Genomic DNA, 13,940 nt, shown 5'->3' with positions numbered 1-13,940 from the left:
ACTGTGTGCCTATATCTGTTGTCCTTCCTATGATAATCCATAAACCAGATTGCTTCAATCTCTCAGTACCCTCGTGAGGCCTTCTCCTCGATCACCTTTGGGGCCCTTTGGCAGGACCTAGTCACGTGGTGGTGACCTACTTTAGGGGGCTCACAAGTGCTGTAGGGGATTGCAGTCTGGAAAGGGAAGAGAACTGGTTTTGTGAGAGCCAGTAATGTCAACTAAGCTATGCAAATCTATACTAGATTTATGGCTTTCCCAACTGATGTTATTATCAACTCAAATAGGAAATAGAAGAAAGTGGAAGAAATTTTTGTGATTAAGAGGATGCATTTAGTTTTGTTTTTGACATAACTAGAGATATCTCTGAAATATCCAAGTGGAAATTTCTTGTAGACAATTGATTACACATGTGTCAGTTAGCGTCTAGAGTTCATATATTCATATTAAAGTCAACATCATAGAGATATTAATTGAAGTAGTGAATGTAAACACGATTGCCTCAGTAAAGAGTACCAAGCAAGAAGAGATGAGGGTCTAGGGCAAAGACTTGACTACCTCTAAACTTTAATTGTTGGGTAAGGAGGGAAGGTTAGTAAGGAGATAGTGAATGCATAGCCAGAGAAATAGGACTATGTTATTTCAAAACTTTATGATTTTTCTGTTACCCAGAGAGGAGCCCACAGAGCCTTGTCCTAAGTTAATGTCTGTGGCGCTTAATGTCCTACAGATAAGAAATGAGGATGTCCTCAAATTTGTTGCTCCAGGAACATGAGTAAAAGTTATACCAACCTTGATGACCAGAAGAAAAGTAGTGATATTTACATTGTAAATCTAAAAAGTACCTGGGAGAAGCATCTGCTGGCAGTTTGGGCCATTGCTGGCATTGGAAGTCAAGATGACATCAGGGTTATATATTCCTGGAACACTGCCAGCATGTTGTAGTGAATTTGGTTGGGTGCTTCACTTCTGGAACCTTCACTAGCCGTATCCAGGCAGAGAGGGTTCTTATCTTAATCTTACCACCATTGCTCTGAGGAACATAGGTTCATACATGATTTGGACCTTGCCATCCTGTACCATAACTATGCTCACTCAGTGAGTCTAATGTGATTGATACTGGCCTAGGAAGTCTTGCCCATGTGTGATGACGTTTCCTGTGATCGTCCATGGATGGCCTGATCTATCTATATATAGAGATTTGTAAGATATTGAAAAGGAAAAGCAGGCCTGTGCTAAAAATGAACAGTTTCAGCATGCATGAACCACTCCAACACTTACATTTTCTACTTCTCAAGCAAGATTGCATACTAGTTTAAAGGTATGCAGATACCCTATGTGACTTTTTGGCAGTTCCCTACTGAAGACTGGAGTACTCAGCTTGTGATAGAACACTGGGGTGCAGCTCCCACAGCTTAGTCCATTGACTGGGTAGACATAGCCATAGAATATTCTTAAGATTTCTCAGACAAGCTCTTAAACAAACTATGAAATAAGGTTGATAGAAAATAATAATTTTTTAGAAGTAGAACCACAACAATAAATGTGATCTACAGTAGTGACCCAAAAACTATACTAAGCCCCTTTTGCTCCAAGGCCATTTTAGTAACCCACATGTCTAGCCAATCATTGCCTTCAGTGCCACAAGGAATAAGCCCTCACCTCCAGATATGAAACTCTGAAATTACTGTTTCTGAACAAAAGCTCCTGTTTTCTCTTTTTCTACCTCCTCATTAGACCTCTTTTACTCTCATTTTCATCTTGTCTTCTTGGCATTCTCAAGCTTTTCAGTAGTTTCGTTATATCCCTCCTCTCCTCTACTTACCTCCAGACAATTCACAGTGGAAATAAGAATTTCCAGAGAGACAGAGGGATAGAGAGAGAGAGAGAACAAGTATGATGCTCTACGATGTCTTCCGACACTTGCTTTTTGAACTGAAAATTATGTTACCCAGATTTGTTCATGTTTTCCTGATAGATCTTGTTCATCATTTTTACTGCTGTGTAATATTTATTGACTGTACTTACTATAATTTATTTATTCTCCAGTCAGTGAGTATTAGAATTTTTTTTTCTTTTTAAGTTATACATTGTTCTAGTATATATATTTTTTGTATACATCTTCTGGTACTCATATGTTAACAATTTTCTTGGATATACATACTCCGAGCCTTGGGGTGTGTCAATGTTCTACTCTACAGCACTGCCAAAGCCACTGAACCAATCAGCACCATAATCTTCAATATGTAAGAGAAACTGTTAATCCATTCCCTCTCCAACTCTTGGTCTTTGTCAGTTTTTTTTTTTTTTTTAATTTTTGTTTATCAAATGTCTCAAATGCCATTGTGGTCTTGATTTGCATTTCCCTGTCGACTACTGCTATTATCTCCTATGTATATTGGCTACATGTGTTTCATATTTTTTGAAATGTCTACTCAGGTCTTTTACCAAGGTTTCTATTGAATTGTTTTTCTTAATGATTTCTAGGAGTCTATTTACTATTGATATTATCAAATCTGTTATTCGATTTTATTTGCTGCAAACATCTTCTCCCCATGTGTTACCTCTGTGTTTTTTACTTTCTTTAAAGTCTGTTTGATGAACAGAGGTTGCTAATCTTAATGTTGCCAAATTTGTCATTCTATATTTAGTACTTTTGGTACCCTGTTTAAGAAATGCTTCCTTTAATGATGACAGAATATTTGTCTATATGTTTTTCTAAAAATTCTGAAGTTTTACTTTATAATTTTAGTTTAATTCGGATGCGTGCATTCCTTTTTCTTTTCCTTATCTGTAGATCTTTTTTTTCCCCTCATTTAATTTGTTCAACAGTATTTCCTTCTCTCAATGATCTGCTGTGATATGTCTGGAACATATCAAGATTTCATATATATATGAGTCTGTTTCTGGGTTTTATATAAATATAAAACCTTTCCTATTCTTTATCTTCAGAAGTATCTTGTTATATCACCTAAATTTCAGAATCAACCATTCAAGTTACACACACGTGTACAAACAAAACTGTTGGAATTTTAATCAAAATGAAATCAAACACTTGTATAAATTTGGAAAGAATTTTTGTATTTATTTGATATTATCTTCTTACCTATAAACACTTATTTGTCTTCTTTAATGTCCATTACAATTTTTTGCATATAGTTCTCACACGTATTTGTTTCATTTATTCCTGGGTAATTTATAGTTTTTGCAGCTATTGTAAATGGTGGCTTTTTTAAAAATGCCGTTTTTATACTGTTTGTTGCTTGTATACAGGAATGCATATATATGTATATATCTATATATTCAGTATCCTTGCTAAACTCTCCTTTTTCTCCTACATATTTGTCTCTGGATTATTTCAGATTTTCTATGTAAACAGTCACATGATATGCAAATAACGAATGTCTTATTTCCTCTTTCAATCTTTTGTTTTTAAGTTTCTTCTTGTTTTATGGAGCTATGACCTCCAATACAATGTTGAATATAGTAGGTGGTGGTAGACATCTTTGTCTCTTCCTGACTTTAAAGAAAATATTTCCAACCTATTTGGCATTGCTCAGAAATTGCTGCTTAAATAATTATCTTTACCTAAATTTTTCCCTTTCCCTTAGCACTTGTCTAGATCTCCATTTTATTTCAAAGACCATGCTGACCCTGAAGTTATAAAGATATAGATGAACTATAGTATATCCCCAGGGAGACACTTTGTGAAGGAGGCACAGAAATGAACAAGTAAATGCCGTTAAATATTTTGAATTCTTTGTATATACCTATACAGAGGCCAGACCCTCATAGTCTTTTGCTCTTCAATGCAAACACTTTCCATCTAGTTTTCTTTGTTTCTAATACTTTGCTTTTTAATCCACTCCTCACACTCCCAATAGAGTTGTTTACAAATAGAACCTGATAAATAATTTGTTTACTGCGAAGAGCAAAATAGTCTTTGATGATTTTTTCTGTTACCTACAATATAATTAGTAGATTTTGACGTGCCATTTAGAGACATTTTGAACTCTACACAAACTGATTCCAAACTGTCTTCATAGCTTCATTTCCCTTACTGCACCCATACATTCTATGTTTCAAACATGCCAAATAATTGATTAATAATTTTGCTTTCAATTTTCTCATTTCCTACAATTGCTATCCCTTCGAGGTTCTTATCCCCTTCTCTCTCTATCAGAATTGTCTGCCCATTTTTCGCAGTATAGCTCATGTGTAAAAAAGTATCTAAGATCTCTTTTTGAAGTCCTCCAGGACTTAGTATACTGTCTTTCACATAATAGGTGTACAATCATTTGTGATATATAAGTTTTTCTTTTGGAAATAACTTTCTATTTTATAGCCTGAAAAAATGTATACAAAATAGTTTTAAAGTTAGTTAACTTTCAGCAGGGGAAGTATGAAAACAGAATTTAAAGAAAAATGCTCTTGTGATCACATTGGCAATAGACACGGAACTGATAGACATTATTCATTTATGATAGTTCAAGTGCATAATAATATGTTTCAAGGATTTGACTCTACATTGCCATGCTTGTGCTTTCATTAATTTATTATTCAATCCATATGAAATAAATCCTATTTGTCACATGTGTCAGTAATATTTTTATTAAGGCTAGTTGAGAGTCTATAGGTGATGATTTATGATTGACTTTCTTCTAAGGAAAATAATTTGAAGCGTGTTAATTCCACGAATGTTTCCTTGTGAACCGGGATGTTATACCATTAGCTAAGGATGCAATGGTTAGTAAGGAGACTGGGTTTTTCTGATAGAGCTTCCAGCATAATGAGTAGGCAAACATTGCACAGGTAATCACACACATCAGTATACTGTTACATATTAAATCAATTACCCACTACAGTGAGTACAGAGCATAACAGGGTATGCAGTTTATATTCATGAGTAAAGGGTGTCTCTGAGTAAATGAAGTTTTAGGTTAAATAGTGAACATTGGAAGAAGAGAGAGGAAGGATGAAAGTTGTAGGAAAGAACCACTCAAGGAATAGCACATGTGAAAACACAGAGGTGGGGAAGAAAGAAGATTGGTGTAGCTAAAGCACAGTGAGTAAGGAAAAGAATGACCTGAGCGTAAGGTTATCATTTAACTGTGGACTGACTCATTAGAGGCCTTGATGCTCATGTAAGGAATTCTGTATTTTTAGTATAGTCAGAAGCACTAAAAGTTTTTGATTAGGGGAGTTATGTGATCAAATCTGACTTTTTCAAAGACCATTTTGGCAGTTGTGTTTCTAGAAGAGCATCCAAGTAACCATTAGGGGCCTTCATGAGCCTGTCACCTCACACAAAATGTTGAAAATGCATGGATCTACGTACACAAAGACTTACTTTGCTGATTTTCCCAGGAAAAACGAAAAAAAAGTCTTAAGTCTACTAGAAGAAAAAAATCCTTCTTGTTTATTTAATATGCAACTGGGAGGCAATGTCCCATTCTCCTTCATATAATTTGTTTTTGTGTCTGCAGAACGAGTTTAAGGCTTAGAATTTCAATAAATATTTGTTGAAAAAAAATGAACAGTGGCATCTCAGGAAAATAACAAGCCACTAATTAGTAGTTAAAACTCCGTTGGCAAAGAATGACTGGAGTGTGGCAGAGAAGGCTGTGCTGTGATCTGTGATACTGAAGTGTTAGGAGAGTCAAGTTGAAAATTAAAAAAATTACAATTAATAGTATCGAGAAAATACAATATGAAAAATTTTGTTAATATTACTGAGATAGTAACAGGATCAGATAGAAAGATGGAACAAAGCATGGGCTACCAGTATAACTGAACCTTTTATTTAGCTTTTAATACTAAACTTTGGACTGAGGGAAGAAATCAAGAAATCATGTAGAGGCGCTGCCCCTCTTCTCGTCTTTCTCAACACACTCTTCCTCCATGGGCATTTTATACAACCTCATTTCTTAAATAGCTAACTAGATTTCAGTGATTCCCGCATTTATAGCGAGCCTAGAATATTTCTGTGATCGCCAGACACCTCTGTGTAACCCACTGGGCATCTACAGATCTCCCCCAAATCTCCTCTCTCTGTATTCCATAGCCTGGTTAAAGTGACTGCTAAGCACTCTACTAGATACTGAAGAACCTAAGTCAAATATATTACAGCAAACGGATTGAAATCCTTTGTGAAAAGTGCTCTTATAGGCATGCACAGGATTTTACGACCTTGTGGAGAAGACACCTAATCCAGACGTGGGGGCCAGAACACATCAAGAGATGGTACATAAGCTGCCTGGTGGAAACTATAAATAAGCAGGTGAAGTTTGGGGTTTGGGGTGAAGAGCATTCCCAGTAGAGGGATAAGTCTAAAGACAGAAAAGAGGAACAAGACCACACCTCATTCAGAAAACTGGGAAAGCTTAGATAGGGCCCAAATGTTACATTTGGGGTTGTGAATATATATGGAGGAGGAAAGAAAGATCCTAAAGGAATGCAATTCTGGGGAGTTACCACTTACCCATTAGAGAATAGACAGTCATTGAAATATCAATGGGAGTGATTTGATTATATTCATATTTTAGCAGAAAAAAAATCACTCAGCAGCGGGATGAGAATTGGTTTGAGGAAGACCTAGATTGGAGTCTAAAAAAGAAAAAGAAATAAGTGGCTGTTATTTAATGCCTTAAGGAAAAGCACAACACAGCAAAGCAAAACAAAATATAACCGAAAACTAAATTAATATAAACGTGGATGAAGAAATTTGCACAATTTTGGGAGAAGTTAAGGAGTTAGATCCATAAATATAGTTGCTTGTGGAGAGAAGACAAGGGAGAATCAAAGATGGCTCCCAGGTTTCTGGCTTGGGCAACAACATGGAGGATCAGGTCTTACAACAGGATAGGAGAACATAGGATGCATCAGATTTGTGAGGATTGTCTTTTACACCCGGTTCTCCAACACCTCTGTACTCAATTATCATGAAATCATATTAACTTCTCCTCTTGAGTATTTTTTTCATTCAAGTGATTATTTAGTCATGTATAAATACACCTAAGATAATACACTAAATAAGTTAGTCCCTATCCTCAAGGAGCTTACAGTCAACTGTCCTCCTGAGTATTTTTTAATTTGTCTTCTTTCCATTACTTCTACTACTGCCTTATTTCAGACTTGGTACATTAACTTATTTTCTTGCCCCTAGTATCTTCTTTAAATAACCCTTAAAATTTCTGGCAGAAATAGAACTGTTTCCATTATAACACTAATGACATAATGTATTGGCATGATTTTCTTGCATGCATATCTGCACTTTTGGGCCACGAGATTCTTGTAGGAACAATCTGTATCTCCATTTTCTTTGTATTTCTACCTCCTACCATAGTGCCCAAAAGGTATTTATTACACTCAAAGTCTTTTGAATGAGTGAATGAATGACTGAATCCATGGATAACTAGCACAAATACACTCTTACATCTGTTGGAGTTTGAGAAAAAGACACCAATGAGGAAAGATGACTCTGTGTTTCCACAAGACCTTAATATTTTCATCCCAATCCAAGATCTAGTCACAAGTTTTGAAAGTCTAGACATTTCATCTGTATTAAGAGTTGTTGGTCTCCATAGAATTGTCTTTTTGGAAGCTCTACCTTTAAACCAGTGTGACATATCCATGCAAATACAAGTTGCTATACTATTTGCAAATGCTTGAGGCCATTGCTTGGAGCAGCACTGTCCAGTAGAACTCTCTGTGATAATCAAAATGCACTAGAACTGCAGTGTGCAATAAAGTATCCACTAACCACATATGGTTATTGAGCACTGAAATGTGCAACTAATAACAGAAAATTTAATTTTATTCAGTTTTAATTACTTTAAATTTATGTGTAAATAGCAACAGGTAGCTAGTGGCTACTTTATTGCACAGTGCAACTCTAGATTAAGGAAGGAAATTTTTCTCCCAAGTTATTTATTTATTGATTCTTAACTGACTTTAGTATATACAGTCACGTGCTGCACAATGACATTTCAGTCAAGGAAGGACCACATGTAAAACAATGGTCCCATAAGATTACCACCATATAGTCTAGGTGTGTAGTAGGCTTGTGTAAGTATACTCTATGATGTTCACACAACGGCAAAATTGCCTAACCACACATTTCTCAGAACATATCCTCGTTGTTAAGTGATGCATGACTGTAATTATATATTGTTTTGAATTTAGGTTTTGTGTTTGCATCTGGTTTGTCTGGCTTTGATTGTCAACCTACCTTCTTTTATTAGACCTAATAAAGCTATCTTGGATCTCTTTCACTGCCTCTCCCAGTTTCAGTTGCAGAGAACCTCTGGTATTAAGCATTGCCTGGTCTGAGGCTCTGAATCAGGCTCTCAATTCCAGCATCCTGCCTCCAGCAGCCATGTCTTTTCTAGATGTGGATTCTGATTGCGCCAATTAGCATTATCCCAAAATCACAACATACTTATGTTTTAACCTGAATGAAAAATTATAAGCGTAACTGAAATGTACTATAGATGTGTGTTGGTTTGTCTGGTATTGTCTATCCTTTGAGAAAACCTACATGAGAGGCCAATTATTATTTTCAGAAGTGATATAAGACTTGTTCCTGATATGAAACTCAGATTACAGGTAGTGAGTTTTGTGGCTGTTAGCAGCTTGAAGCATCGTTATCTTTTTCCTGAAACTTCATCAGGGATACCCACTCTGTGCCTGCCTGAGAAGGGGAAGAGCTCTCCCACTAGTGGACTGCACATCCTCTCCTGGGAGAGTGCTGGAGGCACACAGATTATAACTTACATTGGGAATTTCCTTTCTCTGTGCTTCAGGTTGCCTAGACTCCTTTCTCTGACATTCACTTGCTTTCTCCTTTGAGGAAAACCAATTTTCACATCTTTTAAATTACAGTCTCAGTCTAGTTTCCCTATCAGATGGTGTCTTTATTCACAAGTTCCAAGTTCCTAAGCTTTTCAATGGCTTTGCCTTGCTTACGTATGCAAGTTTTCTCAGTTGTTTTGACTTGTCTGATCGAATCAGGGAGCAGTCATTCGATTTAGTTCACCTGACCTGTCAAGTAATCTTAAATGATTTAACAAATAATTTAAAAGAAGTATAGGCAGAAAACTAAACCTTATTTGTGAAGAACCTCTCTTAACCAACTTCATATTTGCCATTTTCATTTGTAGATGCCAGATCAGATGCAATAATGTGACCAATTCTTTGAGTTCTATCAAGATTGTCCAAATTTTCTATGAACCATTCACCTATCTTTGAGTATAATTAACATAAATCTGGTCAGTAATTGGTGAAGAATATTATTATTATGCCTCTCAAAAATAAGTGACCTTGTAGTAGATTATAAGAAAAAAATGAGGTTTTGTACTTAGTAAACACAGTAATATACCTAGAAATCCATTGCAATTAATTCCTAAAATTCAATACTTCTGGGTAAATGGACAAATTATGAAAATAAAATTAATAAAATATGTGAATGTCAATGTATTGGAACTGGGTTTTGGCAGTGTTTTATCTATAAACGTACAGATAAATCATGAAGCACACATGAATGAACACATAAACCCCATAACTTGTGTGACAACTACATAAATCATTTTGATTTCTACATTTCTAAAAAACATAATAACTGAAGTTTATCCCCTATGAAGCTAAAACATTTTATTTAGTGAGCATGAGAAAAATCCTCTGATATTTGGTTAGAGAACAAATAGAAAATAGGCTGTAGCTTGAGCTCCAATATATTAGCAGTTTAATATGGCTGTGGTTGAGAATAATTTTAATACTTGGGCTCAACAAGAAATATTGTTTAAACCAATTGTCATATCTCATATTTTTTAAGAACCCTAAACTATTCCAATACAGGTGGTCCAAGAACTTCACTTGGACATGCATGGCATTTTAGTCTGTACATAAAATCATTTCTTTAATATCCTTTGAGAGGTAATGTAATGCAGTACAAGAATGGGCTTCAGGGGCCGGCCCCGTGGCTTGGCGGTTGGGTGCACGTGCTCCGCTGCTGGCGGCCTGGGTTCGGATCCCAGGCGCACATGACGCACCGCTCCTCTGGCCATGCTGGGGCCGCGTCCCACATAAAGCAACTAGAAGGATGTGCAACTATGACATACAACTATCCACTGGGGCTTTGGGGGAAAAAAATAAATAAATAAAATTATTAAAAAAAAAAAGAATGGGCTTCAGATTTTAACAATCATGAGTTTGAATCCAACTTAGTTGTATGAATTTGAGCAAGTTACTTAATCTCAGTTTTTTCATCTGCAGTTTATAAAGTTAGGTGGATTAAAAGTATTTGTATGTTACTTACCTAGCACAATGCTCTCAGATCTTTTTGAGGGGGATAAAGCGATAGTTTTGTCTTTATCTTCTAGCTTCTTCTTCTTTAAGAGAAAAAATCAAAGCATTTTATCTCAAAGGAATACTATAAAAAATCAGATCAATAAAATACTTTTAACCTTAACTTTTAAAATAACTTTGTAATGTATGATATCTATAACCATGATATAACTGGGGTCAGGGAAGGAAAACTTACAATTAGATCAGGAAAATTCGTACATAAACTATCTTCTATAGCAGCTGATAAAAAAAATATTCATAGAGAAACTTTGTACATGGCAATACTCTCAGGTGTTAACCAATGAAAAGTTTGAGAACCATTACTCTGAAATGAATTCTATATAACTATTTATTAAAATTCAAATCTTGGTTTTTCTCCATAATGCTATAGCAGTTAGGCTGCTTCATACGAAAATGAAATAAAAATAATTTTACATTAATTTCATACTATGATATAATATTAATTATTATTTTCCAATAAATTTTTTAATGTATTTAAACAACAAAAGTTTTTATATTTGTGATAGGGCTGAATTCAGAAGAGTTTAGTCTGTCTTGACTTCTGTGATTTAATGTAATTTCAAACTGTTTTAAATGCATGACATTTGTGATTGTTGTGTTGCATTTTAATTCCCTTTTATGGAACTGGGTAAATGACCCAAAAGTAGTTTAATGAAATACAAAGATGGTGATAAATATAGTCATAAAATATTACAATGTAGAGCAATATCATTATTATAAATAAAATGAACAGGAAAAATACAGAATGAAAATCTGTATGTGCTGATAAAAGTGAATCTCCAAGTAGAAGACTTTGCTCAGGCAGTCAGAACGTAAAGTACAAAGAATACTCGTGAACGTTTGAGAATTAGATTTCATAGGCTTGACAATTTTTAACTTCCTATCACTAATGTATTGACCATTACAAAAAAATTTTTGGTAAAGTGTAATGAAGCCATCAAATATTTCATGTTAATTTTCAAGTATGACAAAGCAAGATAGCAGGTAAACCAAACTATATATTTTTTAATGATAAAAACCAAAATAATTCTTTTTAAAAAAAATATGAATTATTTTCCATTAAAGGCAGAGGGGCCACTATAATTAAAGAGGCATTATTTATGCTTATATTACTTACAGAAATAAATTAAAAAGACATAAACATATTTACATTGTACTAAGACATTAATGAAATCAGCTGCCTAATCAATGACAAATTCATCAGAAAATAAAGCAGAATGACCTATTGATAAAATTCTAATATTAAATATTATGGTTGTCATGTATCAGCAATATCATATGGACAAAACATTGGTCATCTTGTTCGCATGCTACAAAATATTTTGCTTATAATTGGTTTAACTCATATGCTTATTAAGAATTGATTATTAACATATTTGCAATTCATGTATAATAGAAAAATCCTTTATGACTTTTTGCTTTATTTAATATTGAAAATTTATACAAGAGAATAGATTTTCTTATTAAAGATGATTTTGTAAACCATATTGTAATATGCAAAGGTGCCAAGGGATCAGTTATGATGGGACATTAATAAGAAAGTGTATTACTATGTCGAAAAAAGTTGTTTCTGAATATCAGCACAAAGAAATCAGTTGATGGTCAAAAACATCTTACTTATTCTGATTCTAGAAGACAAACTTTAGCTTTCATTTGAGTGGAGATATGCTTCTATTACTTAGTAATTTGGTAGACTCTTATGATACAACTGTGACTTGAAACTGTACATGGCTATTAGATCTCAGGAATTTTCGAGGGATAAGTATGATAATACCAATATGGCAACTTTTCCATTTAAAAACAGAGATTATCCTAATACATTAAAGTAAATCTCAAGAATATCCTTTTTATAAGTGACCCACCATAAATATGAAGGCAGGTTGAAAGTAAAAGGTAAAAATAAAGTACATAGTGTATATAATGTAATATACCAAATATATATATATACACACACATATATAAAATATAAACATGTTGATAAGACTATGCTATTATCAGAGTAGAATTTGAAATAGGAGTACTACTAAAGAAAAAATATCATTTCATAATGATAAAAGGAGGAATACGTTATAATATTAAATGAGTATGCACTCAATAACACAGCAAAATATTCTTAGAACTAAGGGGAGAAATAGATAAGTCTAATTTGCAATCACAGTTAAAAATAATCAAAGTTAAAATATCATAGCTAATCATAGTTAAAATCCTTATTTTAGTGCCCCCTTCTGGTAATTGATAGAACAAATAGAAGAGTTAGTAAGGACAGAAAATTTGAACACCATCAATCCATTTGACCTGACTAACTTAGAGAACTCTACATCCAAGAGTGGCAAAATTCACATTCTTTTAAATGTGTATACAAAATACTCACTAAAACAGATCATATGCCAGATCTTATAAAATGTTTCAATAAAATGAAAAGGTTTGTAATGTCTGATCTCAAGGCATTAAATTAGAATCAGGAAGGTCAATTAAAAAATCAATGACAAAATATCTAGAAAATCTGAAAATAATATGAAATTAAGTAACACATAAATAACTCGTAAGTCAAAGAAACCAAAAAAAATTGGAATATATTTTATACTCAAAGAAAACGAAAAGAAAACATCAAAGTTTGTGGGATAAAGCTAAATAAGTCTTTGTATGGAAGATTAGAAATTTAAATGCTTATATTAAAAAAAACATTAAAACTAATGATCTAAGCATTCACATTAAGGGGCTAGAGAAAAAGAGCAAATGATATATCCACAACAAATGAAATATACAAAAGATAACATTGAAATCAATGGCATGAAAAACAAACAATCATTAGGAAAATATTTAAAAGCCAAGTGTTGGTTCTTTGGAAAAATTAAAAATATTAATTAAATCTTAGCAAGAAAACATAAAGAGAATACAAATTACTGATATCATGATTGAAACATATCACTACAATTTTTATAGAACGAAGATAATGCAGAAATGTTATGAACAATTTCATGTCAAAATTGGAGGACATAATACTACTTAATTTTAAGATGTAACGTAAAACTATAGTAATCAAGAGGATGTGGTATTGGTATGAGGATAAACAAGTGCATCAATTAAACAGAATCAAGAGTCCTGAAGTAGATCTACAATTGATTTTTGACCAATTTGCAGAGTTAATTTAATGAGTGGAAAGAATTTCTTTTCAAGAAGTGATGTTGGAATCACTAGAATGCCATTTAAAAAATTGATTAACCCTTAATTCACTCCATACACAACAATTAATTGTAGATTGATCACATACCTAAGCATTAAATCTAAAACTATGAAGATTCTAAGAAATTATACCAGATTGTATTTCAGTCTTACAGAGAACATAAATAATACTAATTAAATGTAAAAAAATAAATATGGATTAATAGGATTTTATCAAAATTAAAAATTTCTGCTCATTAAAAGACACTACTGGAAAATGAGAAAGCCAGCTGCAGATTATGAGAAAATATGAACAATAGTTATAACCAATTCAAGTTCTTGTGTGCAAAATATATAAATGACTTCAAAAATCATAAAAAGTAGCTAAATAAAAAATAAGTAAAAGTATGGAA

This window comes from Diceros bicornis, chromosome 23 (assembly GCF_020826845.1).
Source record: "Diceros bicornis minor isolate mBicDic1 chromosome 23, mDicBic1.mat.cur, whole genome shotgun sequence".
In the NCBI taxonomy this organism is placed as follows: domain Eukaryota; kingdom Metazoa; phylum Chordata; class Mammalia; order Perissodactyla; family Rhinocerotidae; genus Diceros; species Diceros bicornis.
Note: the sequence above shows the minus strand (reverse complement) of the source record.